Source organism: Coturnix japonica, unplaced genomic scaffold (assembly GCF_054131305.1).
Source record: "Coturnix japonica strain WE unplaced genomic scaffold, WE-NBRP24 Scf129, whole genome shotgun sequence".
Lineage (NCBI taxonomy): Eukaryota > Metazoa > Chordata > Aves > Galliformes > Phasianidae > Coturnix > Coturnix japonica.
In genome coordinates this window covers 8,575-20,669 of record NW_028189032.1, presented here as the reverse complement: position 1 = coordinate 20,669, position 12,095 = coordinate 8,575, and the positions used below count along the sequence as shown (strand labels likewise).

Here is a 12,095-nt window from a genome sequence, read left to right as displayed (position 1 = left end):
AGTTATATGGGGTTATAGGGGGGGATATGGGGTTCTATGGGATTATATGAAGTTCTATGGGGCTCTATGGGTTTCTATGGGGTATTATAGGGTTATATAGGGTTCTATGGGGCTCTATGGGGTTCTATGGGGCTCTATGGGGCTCTATGGGGCTCTATGGGGCTCTATGGGGTTCTATGGGGCTCTATGGGGCTCTATGGGGTTCTATGGGGTTCTATGGGGCTCAATGGGGTTCTATGGGGCTCTATGGGGTTCTATGGGGTTCTATGGGGTTCTATGGGGCTCTATGGTGTTCTTTGGGGCTCTATGGGGTTCTATGGGGTGATATGGGGTTCTATGTGGTTATATAGGGTTTTAGGGGGCTCTATGGGGTTACATAGGGTTCTATGGGGGGATATGAGGGGATATGGGGCTCTATGGGGCTCTATGGGGTTCTATGGGGCTCTATGGGGCTCTATGGGGTTCTATGGGGCTCTATGGGGCTCAATGGGGTTCTATGGGGCTCTATGGGGCTCTATGGGGTTCTATGGGGTTCTATGGGGCTCTATGGGGTTCTATGGGGCTCTATGGGGCTCTATGGGGTTCTATGGGGCTCTATGGGGCTCTATGGGGTTCTATGGGGCTCTATGGGGTGATATGGGGTGATATGGGGTGATATGGGGCTCTATGGGGTTCTATGGGGCTCTATGGGGCTCTATGGGGTTCTATGGGGCTCTATGGGGCTCTATGGGGCTCTATGGGGTTCTATGGGGTGATATGTGGGTCTGGGGTCCCACCTTGAAGCTGAGGTTGCGCAGGACGAGCCGTGTGATATGGGGTTACATGGGGTTCTATGGGGCTCTATGGGGTTACATGGGGTTCTATGGGGCTCTATGGGGCTCTATGGGGTTCTATGGGGCTCTATGGGGTTATATAGGGTTCTATGGGGCTCTATGGGGGGATATAGGGTTCTATGGGACTCTATGGGGTTATATAGGGTTCTATGGGGGGATATGAGGGGATATGGGGCTCTATGGGGCTATATAGGGTTCTAAGGGGCTCTATGGGGTTATATAGGGTTCTATGGGGCTCTATGGGGTTATATAGGGTTCTATGGGGGGATATGAGGGGATATGGCGCTCTATGGGGTTTCATGGGGTTCTATAGGACTCTATGGGGCTCTATGGGGTTCTATGGGGTTTTATGGCGTTATATGGGGCTCTATGGGGTTATATAGGGTTCTATGGGGTTCTATGGGGCTTTATGGGGTTCTATGGGGTTCTATGGGGCTCTATGGGGTTCTATGGGTTCTATGGGGTTCTATGGGGTGATATGGGGTTACATGGGGTTCTATGGGGCTCTATGGGGTTATATAGGGTTCTATGGGGCTCTATGGGGTTATATAGGGTTCTATGGGGGGATATGAGGGGATATGGCGCTCTATGGGGTTTCATGGGGTTCTATGGGACTCTATGGGGCTCTATGGGGTTCTATGGGGTTTTATGGGGTTATATGGGGTTCTATGGGGTTCTATGGAGGGATATGTACGGATATAGGGTTCTATGGGGCTCTGTGGGGTTCTATGGGGCTCTATGGGGTTCTATGGGGTTCTATGGGGTTCTATGGGGCTCAATGGGGTTCTATGGTGTTCTATGGGGCTCTATGGGGTTCTATGGGGCTCTATGGGGTTCTATGGGGTGATATGTGGGTCTGGGGTCCCACCTTGAAGCTGAGGTTGCGCAAGACGAGCCGTGTGATATGGGGTTACATGGGGTTCTATGGGGCTCTATGGGGTTCTATGGGGTTCTATGGGGCTCTATGGGGCTCTATGGGGTTCTATGGGGCTCTATGGGGTTCTATGGGGCTCTATGGGGTTCTATGGGGTTCTATGGGGCTCTATGGGGTTCTATGGGGCTCTATGAGGTTCTATGGGGCTCTATGGGGTTCTATGGGGCTCTATGGGGTTCTATGGGGTTCTATGGGGCTCTATGGGGTTCTATGGGGTTCTATGGGGCTCTATGGGGTTCCATGGGGTTCTATGGGGTTCTATGGGGCTCAATGGGGTTCTATGGGGCTCTATGGGGTTCTATGGGGCTCTATGGGGTTCTATGGAGGGATATGTACGGATATAGGGTTCTATGGGGCTCTGTGGGGTTCTATGGGGTTTTATGGGGTTCTATGGGGTTCTATGGGGCTCTATGGAATTCTATGGGGCTTTATGGGGTTCTATGGGGTTCTATGGGGCTCTATGGGGCTCTATGGGGTGATATGTGGGTCTGGGGTCCCACCTTGAAGCTGAGGTTGCGCAGGACGAGCCGTGCCCTCTTGGTGAAGCTCTGGGTGTTTTTGGGGGGGGGTCTCGATGTGGGGGGCGCTGGGGGGTCTGGCTGCCCCATATTGGGGGGGGGTCTCGATGGGGGGGCCTTGGCTTGACCCGTATTGGGGGGCGGCTTTTTGGGGGGGGGGCTTCGTATGGGGCGGGCGGCACCTGGAGGGGGAGGAGGGGGACGGAGTGAGGACCCCTACCCCATAATCCCCCCATATCCCCCATATATCCCCCTATATCCCCCCCATAACCCCATATATTCCCCCATATCCCCCCATAGACCCCCCATAACACCATATATCCCCCCATAGATCCCCCATATACCCCCTTAATCCCCCATATCCCCCCATATAACCCCATATATCCCCCCATATATCCCCCATATAACCCCATATCCCCTATATCCCCCCATATCCCCCATATAACCCCATATATCCCCCCATATCCCCCCATCTCCCCCCACATCACCCCCCATCTCCCCCCATAGACCCCCCCCAGCCCCTCATATCCCCCATATCCCCCCATAGACACCCCATAACCCCATATATCCCCCCATAGACCCCCATGTCCCCCCATAGACCCCCTATATCCCCCCATAGAACCCCCATATTCCCCCATATCCCCCCACAGCCCCGCACAGACCCCCCATATATCCCCCCATATCCCCCCCATATCCCCACATAGACCCCCTCATAGACACCCCATATCCCCCCATCTCCCCCCACAGCCCCCCATATCCCCATATCCCACCATATATCCCCCATATCCCCCCATATATCCCCCATATCCCCCATATATCCCCCATATCCCCCCTATATCCCCCCATATCCCCCATATCCCCCCATATCCCCCATATATCCCCCCATATCCCCCATATAACCCCATATCCCCCATATCCCCCCATATAACCCCATATATCCCCCCATATCCCACATATAACCCCATATCCCCCCATATCCCCCATATATCCCCCCATATCCCCTATATCCCCCCATATATCCCCCATATCCCCCCCATATCCCCCCTATATCCCCCCCATATCCACCTCATATCCCCCCAAATCCCCCCATATAACCCCATATCCCCCATATAACCCCATATCCCCCCATATCCCCCTATATCCCCCCCATATCCCCCCATATCCCCCATATAACCCCATATCCCCCATATAACCCCATATATCCCCCCATATCCCCCATAAAACCCCATATATCCCCCCATATTCCCCATACAACCCCATATACCTCCCATATCCCCCCATATTCCCCCATATAACCCCATATATCCCCCATATCCCCCATATCCCCCATATCCCCCCATATCCCCCATATATCCCCCATATCCCCCCTATATCCCTCCTATAACCCCATATCCCCCCATATCCCCCCCATAACCCCACATATCCCCCCATACCCCCCCATAGACCCCCTATATCCCCCCATATCCCCCATATATCCCCCCTATATCCCCCCATATCCCCCATATAACCCCATATATCCCCCCATATCCCCCTATATCCCCCCATAGACCCCCTATATCCCCCCATATCACCCCATATCCCCCCATTTCCCCCCTATATCCCCCCATATAACCCCATAGCCCCCCATATCCCCCATATACCCCCCATATCCCCCATATAACCCCATATATCCCCCCATATCCCCCATATAACCCCATATCCCCCATATCCCCCCCATAGACCCCCTATATCCCCCCATATCACCCCATATCCCCCCATTTCCCCCCTATATCCCCCCATATAACCCCATAGCCCCCCATATCCCCCATATACCCCCCATATCCCCCATATAACCCCATATATCCCCCCATATCCCCCATATAACCCCATATCCCCCATATCCCCCCCATAGACCCCCTATATCCCCCCTATATCCCCCATATCCCCTTATAACCCCCCATATCCCCCATACCCCCCCCATATCCCCCCTATATCCCCCCATATCCCCCCACAGCACCCCTATATCCCCCCATATCCCCCATATATCCCCCATATATCCCCCCATATAACCCCATATATCCCCCCATATCCCCCTATATCCCCCCATAGACCCCCTATATCCCCCCATATCACCCCATATCCCCCCATTTCCCCCCTATATCCCCCCATATAACCCCATAGCCCCCCATATCCCCCATATCCCCCCCATATCCCCCATATAACCCCCCATATCCCCCATATAACCCCATATCCCCCATATCCCCCCCACAGACCCCCTATATCCCCCCATATCACCCCATATCCCCCCATTTCCCCCCTATATCCCCCCATATAACCCCATAGCCCCCCATATCCCCCATATACCCCCCATATCCCCCATATAACCCCATATATCCCCCCATATCCCCCATATAACCCCATATCCCCCATATCCCCCCCATAGACCCCCTATATCCCCCATATCCCCTTATAACCCCCCATATCCCCCATACCCCCCCCATATCCCCCCTATATCCCCCCATATCCCCCCACAGCACCCCAATATCCCCCCACAGACCCCCATATCCCCCCTATATCCCCCCATAGACACCCCATATCCCCCCATAGACCCCCCATATCCCCCTATATCCCCTTATAACCCCCCATATCCCCCATATCCCCCTATATCCCCCCATATCCCCCCCAAATCCCCCATATAACCCCCTATATCCCCCCATATCCCCCTATATCCCCCCATATATCCCCCCATATCCCCCTATATCCCCCCATATCCCCCCTATATCCCCCCATATTCCCCATACAACCCCATATATCCCCCTATATCCCCCCATATCTCCCCCCATACCGACCCTTCCCATTGCGGCCTGCTTTCATTCCTCCTCCCCTCGTTGCCTTCCTCCCACCCGCCGCCATCTTGGATCCCAGCGGCGCGCCGGAAGTGAGGCAGACCGGAAGTGACGTAACGGGAGGGGGGTGGGAGACGAGACAGCGCCACCCCGCGGCGTGGAGGACTAAGGGGGCGCCCTATATTGGGATTATATGGGGTTATATGGGGTTATCTGGGGGGATATGGGGTTATATGGGGTTATATGGGGGGATATGGGGGGATATGGGGTTATATGGGGGGATATGGGGTTATATGGGGTTATATGGGGTTATATGGGGGGATATGGGGTTATATGGGGGGATATGGGGTTATATGGGGTTATATAGGGGGATATGGGGTTATATGGGGGGATATGGGGTTATATGGGGGGATATGGGGTTATATGGGGGGATATGGGGTTATATGGGGTTATATGGGGGGATATGGGGTTATATGGGGTTATATGGGGTTATATGGGGTTATATGGGGTTATATGGGGGGATATGGGGTTATATAGGGGGATAGGGGGTTATATGGGGTTATATAGGGGGATATGGGGTTATATGGGGGGATATGGGGTTATATGGGGGGATCTGGGGTTATATGGGGTTATATAGGGGGATATGGGGTTATATGGGGTTATATGGGGTTATATGGGGGGATATGGGGTTATATGGGGGGATATGGGGGGATATGGGGTTATATGGGGGGATATGGGGGGATTTGGGGTTCTATGGGGCTCTATGGGGCTCTATGGGGATCTATGGTGCTCTATAGGGTTCTATGGGGTTCTATGGGGTTCTATGGTGCTCTATGGGGTTCTATGGGGTTCTATGGGGTTCTATGGGTTATTATGGGGCTCTATGGGGTGATATGGGGCTCTATGGGACTCTATGGGGTACTATGGGGTTCCATGGGGTTCTATGGGGCTATATGGGACTCTATGGGGCTCTATGGGGTACTATGGGGCTCTATGGGGTTCTATGGAGTTCTATGGGGCTCTATGGGACTCTATGGGGTTCTATGGGGTACTATGGGGTTATAAGATGGGATATGGGGTTCTATAGGGTTCTGTGGAGCTCTATGGGGTACTATGGGGTTCTATGGGGTTCTATGGGGTTCTATGGAGCTCTATGGGGTTCTATGGGGTTCTATGGGGTTCTATGGTGCTCTATGGGGTTCTATGGTGTTCTATGGGGTATTATGGGGCTCTATGGGGTGATATGGGGCTCTATGGGACTCTATGGGGTACTATGGGGTTCTATGGGGTTCTATGGGGCTCTATGGGTCTCTATGGGGTTCTATGGGGCTCTATGGGGTTCTACGTGGTTCTATGGGGCTCTATTGGGTATTATGGGGTTACACGGAGTTACATGGGGTTATGGGGGGGATATGGGGTGATATGGGGTTCTATGGGGCTCTATGGGGCTCTATGGGGTTCTATGGGGTTCTATGGGGTTCTATGGGGTACTATGGGGCTCTATGGGGTTACATGGGGTTATGGGGGGATATGGGGTGATATGGGGTTCTATAGGATTATATGGGGGATATGGGATTCTATGAGGTTCTATGGGGTTCTATGGGTTTATATAGGTGATATGGGATGATATGGGATGATATGGGGTTATATGAGATCGTATGGGGTTATATAAGGTAACATGGGGGACGAGACAGCGCCACCGTGCGGCGTGGAGGACTAAGGGGGGGCATCCTATATATCCTATATGGGGCGGTTATAGGGGGGGCTCATGGGGGTCCCATCCCATAATGGGGGGGGGTCAGGGGGTCCCATCCTATATGGGGGTCTATGGGGGGGGTAACGGGGGTCCTATCCTACATGGGGAGGGAGTCAGGGGGTCCCATCCCATATAGGGCGGCTATGGGGGTCTCATGGGGGTCCCACTCTATATGGGGGGTCCCATCCTATAAGAAAGGGGGGGGTTCAGGGGGTCCCATCCTATATGGGGGAGGTTATGGGGGGGCTCAATGGGGTCCCACCCTATATGGGGGGGGTCCCATCCCATAATGGGGGGGTCATGGGGTCCCATCCTATATGGGGTGGTTATAGGGGGGGTCATGTGGGTCCCATCCCATAATGGGGGGGTTCATGGGGGTCCTATCCTATATGGGGTGGGGGGTCAGGGGGTCCCATCCAATATGGGACGGTTATGGGGGGGCTCATGGGGGTCCCATCCTATAATGGGGGGGGTCACGGGGTCCCATCCTATATGGGGAGGTTATGGGGGGCTCATGGGGGTCCCATCCCATAATGGGGGGGGTTCATTGGGGTCCAATCCTATATGGGGGGGGTCCCATCCCATAATGGGGGGCGTCAGAGGGTCCCATCCTATATGGGGCGGTTATGGGGGGGCTCATGGGGGTCCCATCCCATAATGGGGGGGTTCATGGGGGTCCCATCCTATATGGGGTGGTTATAGGGGGGGGTCGTGGGGGTCCCATCCCATAATGGGGGGGCATTCAGAGCGTCCCACCCTATAAGGAGAGTTATAGGGGGGGTTCATGGGGGTCCCATCCTATATGGGGAGGTCCCATCCTATAATGTGGGGGTCAGGGGGTCCCATCCTATATGGGGCGGTTATGGGGGGGCTCATGGGGGTCCCATCCCATAATGGGGGGGTCAGGGGGTTCCATCCTATATGGGGGGTCCCATCCTATAAGGGGAGGGGGGGGTTCAGAGGGTCCCATCCTATATGGGGTGGTTATGGGGGGGGGTCGTGGGGGTCCCATTCCATAATGGGGTGGCATTCAGAGGGTCCCACCCTATAAGGGGGGTTATAGGGGGGCTCATGGGGGTCCCATCCTATATGGGGGGGTCCCATCCTATAATGTGGGGGTCAGGGGGTCCCATTCTATATGGGGTGGTTCTAGGGGGGGGTCATGTGGGTCCCATCCCATAATGGGGGGGTCAGGGCATCCCATCCTATATGGGGGGGTTATGGGTCCCATCCTATATGGGGCGGTTATGGGGTGCTCATGGGGATCCCATCCTATAATGGGGGGGGGGGTTTATCCCATAATGGGGGGGTTCATGGGGGTCTATTCTATATGGAGTGGTTATGGGGGGCTCATGGGGGTCCCATCCTATATGGGTGGTTATGGATGGGGGGCTCATGGGGGTCCCATCCTATAATGGGGGGGGGTCAGGGGGTCCCATCCCATATGGGATGGATCCCATCCTATAAGGGGGGGGCTCATGGGGTCCCATCCTATATGAGGGGGTCCCATCCCATAATGGGGGGGTTTAGAGGGTCCCATCCTATATGGGGGGGGTCCCATCCCATAATGGGGGGGGTCATGGGGTCCCATCCTATATAGGGGCGGTTATGGGGGGCTCATGGGGGTCCCATCCCATAATGGGGGGGGGTTATGGGGTCCCATCCTATATGGGGCGGTTCTGGGGGGGGTCATGTGGGTCCCATCCCATAATGGGGTGGTCATGGGGGTCCCATCCTATATGGGGCGGTTATGGGGGGCTCATGGGGGTCCCATCCCATAATGGGGGGGGGGGTTATGGGGTCCCATCCTATATGGGGCGGTTATGGGGGGGCTCATGGGGGTCCCATCCCATAATGGGGGGGTCATGGGGGTCCCATCCTATAATGGGGGGGTTCATGGGGGTCCCATCCAATATGGGGCGGTTATGGGGGGGCTCATGGGGGTCCTATCCTATATGGGGGGGGGGGTTATGGGGTCCCATCCTATATGGGGCGGTTATGGGGGGGTCATGGGGGTCCCACCCTATAAGGGGGCTATAGGGGGGCTCATGGGGGTCCTATCCTATACGGGGGGGGGGGTTATGGGGTCCCATCCTATATGGGGCGGTTATGGGGGGGTCATGGGGGTCCCACCCTATAAGGGGGTTGTGGGGCGGTGTTGGGGGGTAACGCGTTGAATTCTATAGGGCGATCTGGGAGCTGGCGCCCCCTGCTGGTCAAATGGGGAACTGCACTGAGAGATACGGGACAGGGGGATATAGGGGAACGCTATAGGGCCGTGGGGATGGGGGGACACATGGGGACACATGGGGCCATAGGGACATATAGGGACACCCGGCTATGGGGCCATGGGGACACATAGGGACACCATAGGGCTATGGGGCCATGGGGACACACCCGGCTATGGGGCCATGGGGGGACACCCGGCTATGGGGCCATGGGAGGACACCCGGCTATGGGGCCATGGGGACACATAGGGACACCATGGGGCCATAGGAACATATAGGGACACCTGGCTATGGGGCCATGGGGACACATGGGGACACCATAGGGCTATGGGGGGACACCCGGCTATGGGGCCATGGGGACACATGGGGACACATGGGGCCATAGGGACATATAGGGACACCCAGCTATGGGGCTATGGGGACACATGGGGACACCATAGGGCTATGGGGCCATGGGGGGACACCTGGCTATGGGGCCATGGGGACACATGGGAACACAATGGGGCCATGGGGCTATGGGGGACACCCGGCTATGGGGCCATGGGGACACTATAGGGCTATGGGGACACATGGGGACACCCAGCTATGGGGCCATGGGGACACAAGGGGACACCATAGGGCCATGGGGACATATAGGGACACCATGCTATGGGGCCACATGGGGACACAATGGGGCCATGGGGCCATGGGGACACTATAGGGCTGTGGGGACACATGGGGACACCCAGCTATGGGGCCATGGGGACACTATAGGGCTATGGGGCCATAGGGGGACACCTGGCTATGGGGCAATGGGGACACATAGGGACACCATGGGGCCATAGGGACATATAGGGACACCCGGCTATGGGGCCATGGGGACACATAGGGACACTATAGGGCTATGGGGACACATGGGGACACCCAGCTATGGGGCAGTGGGGACACCATGGGGACGTGGGGTCTCTATAGGGTCTCTATCGGTCTCAGGGGGTCTCTATGGGGTCTCTATGGGGTCTCAGTGGGTCTCGATGGCTCTCAGGGGGACCCTATGGGTCTCAGGGGGTCTTTATGGGATCTCTATGGGTCTCAGGGGGTCTCTATGGGTCTCTATGGGGTTTCTATGACTCTTTATGGGGTCTCGATGGGGTCTCTATGGGGTCTCAGTGGGTCTCTATGGGGTCTCTATGGGTCTCTATTGGTCTCTATGGGGTCTCTATGGGGTCTCTATGGGGTCTCTATGGGTCACTATGGTTCTGCATGGCTCTCTGTGGGTCTCTATGGTGTTTCTTTGGGTCTCAGTGGGTCTTTATGGGATCTCTATGGGTCTCAGGGGGCTCTATGGGTCTCTATGGGGTTTCTATGACTCTTTATGGGGTCTCGATGGGGTCTCTATGGGGTCTCAGTGGGTCACTATGGCTTTCTATGGGGTCTCTATGGGGTCTCAGAGGGTCTATATGGGGTTTCTATGGGTCTCAGTGGGTCTCTATGAGGTCTCTATGGCTTTCTATGGGGTCTCTATGGGGTTTCTATGGGTCTCTATGGCTCTCTATGGGTTTCTATAGGGTCTCTATGCCTCTCTATAGGGTCTCTATGGGTCTCTATGGCTCTCTATGGGGTCTCTATGGCTCTCTATGGTTCTCTATGGTTCTCTATGGGTCCCTATGGGGTCTCAGTGGGTCTCTATGGCTCTCTATGGGGTCACTATGGAGGTTGGGGCTCTCTATGGGGTCTCTATGGTTCTCAGAGGGTTTCTATGGGGTCTCTATGGGGTCTCAGTGGGTCTCTATGGGGTCTCTATGGGGTGTCTATGGGGTCTCAGTGGCTCTCTATGGGATCTCTATGGGGTCTCTATGGGATTTCTATGGGTCTCTATGGGGTCTCTGTGGGGTTTCTATGTATCTCTATCAGCCTCTATTGGTCTCTGTGGGGTCTCTATGGGTCTCAGGGGGTTTCTATGGGGTCTCTATGGCTCTCTATGGGATCTCAGTGGGTCTCTATGGGGTCTCTATGGCTCTCTACGGTTCTGCATGGGTCTCTGTGGGTCTCTATGGGGTCTCTATGAAGTCTCAGTGGGTCTCTATGGCTCTCTATGGGGTCACTATGGAGGTTGGGGCTCTCTATGGGGTCTCTATGGGGTCTCAGTGGGTCTCTATGGGGTCTCTATGGGTCTCTATGGGGTCTCTGTGGGTCTCAGGGGGTCTCTATGGGTCTCTATGGGTCTCAGGGGGTTTCTATGGGGTCTCTATGGGGTCTCTATGGGTCTCTGTGGGTCTCTATGGGGTCTCTATGGAGTCTCTATGGCTTTCTATGGGGTCTCTATGGCTATGGCTTTCTATGGGGTCTCTATGGGGTCTCTATGGCTCTCTATGGGGTCTCTATGGGTCTCTATGGGATCTCAGTGAGTCTCTATGGGTCTCTATGGGGTCTCTATGGGGTCTCTGTGGGGTCTCAGAGGGTCTCTATGGGGTCTCAATGGCTCTCTATGGGTCCCTATGGGGTCTCTATGGGGTCTCAGTGGGTCTCTATGTCTCTCTATGGGTCTCTATTGGTCTCTGTGGGGTCTCTATGGGGTCTCAGTGGGTCTCTATGGGGTCTCTGTGGGATCTCTATGGCTTTCTATGGGGTCTCTATAGGTCTCTATGGGTCTCTATGGGATCTCAGTGGGTCTCTATGGGTCTCTATGGGGTCTCTATGGGGTCTCTGTGGGGTCTCAGAGGGTCTCTATGGGGTTTCAATGGCTCTCTATGGGTTCCATGGCTCTCTATGGGGTCTCAGTGGGTCTCTATGGCTCCCTATGGGATCACTATGGGGTTTCTACGGGTCTCAGTGGGTCTCTATGGGGTCTCTATGAGTCTCTATGGGTTCCATGGGTCTCTATGGCTCTCTATGGGGTCTCTATGGGGTCTCTGTGGGATCTCTGTGGCAATCTATGGGGTCTCTATAGGTCTCTATAGGTCTCTATGGTGTCTCTATGGGTCTCTGTAGGTCTCTATGGGGTCTCTATGGGTCTCTATGGGGT

General features: G+C 55.2%; 1 long non-coding RNA gene across 1 annotated transcript; it reads right to left on the bottom strand.

The window, feature by feature from the left end:
• Positions 1-2,202: 2,202 nt before the first annotated feature.
• LOC146751135 (uncharacterized) lies at positions 2,203-5,198 on the bottom strand. Its single transcript, XR_014941851.1, has 2 exons — positions 5,114-5,198; positions 2,203-2,467 (listed from the first exon to the last, which is right to left on the bottom strand). It is a non-coding gene; the product is annotated as an uncharacterized LOC146751135 (long non-coding RNA).
• Between the last annotated feature and the right edge of the window lie 6,897 nt (positions 5,199-12,095).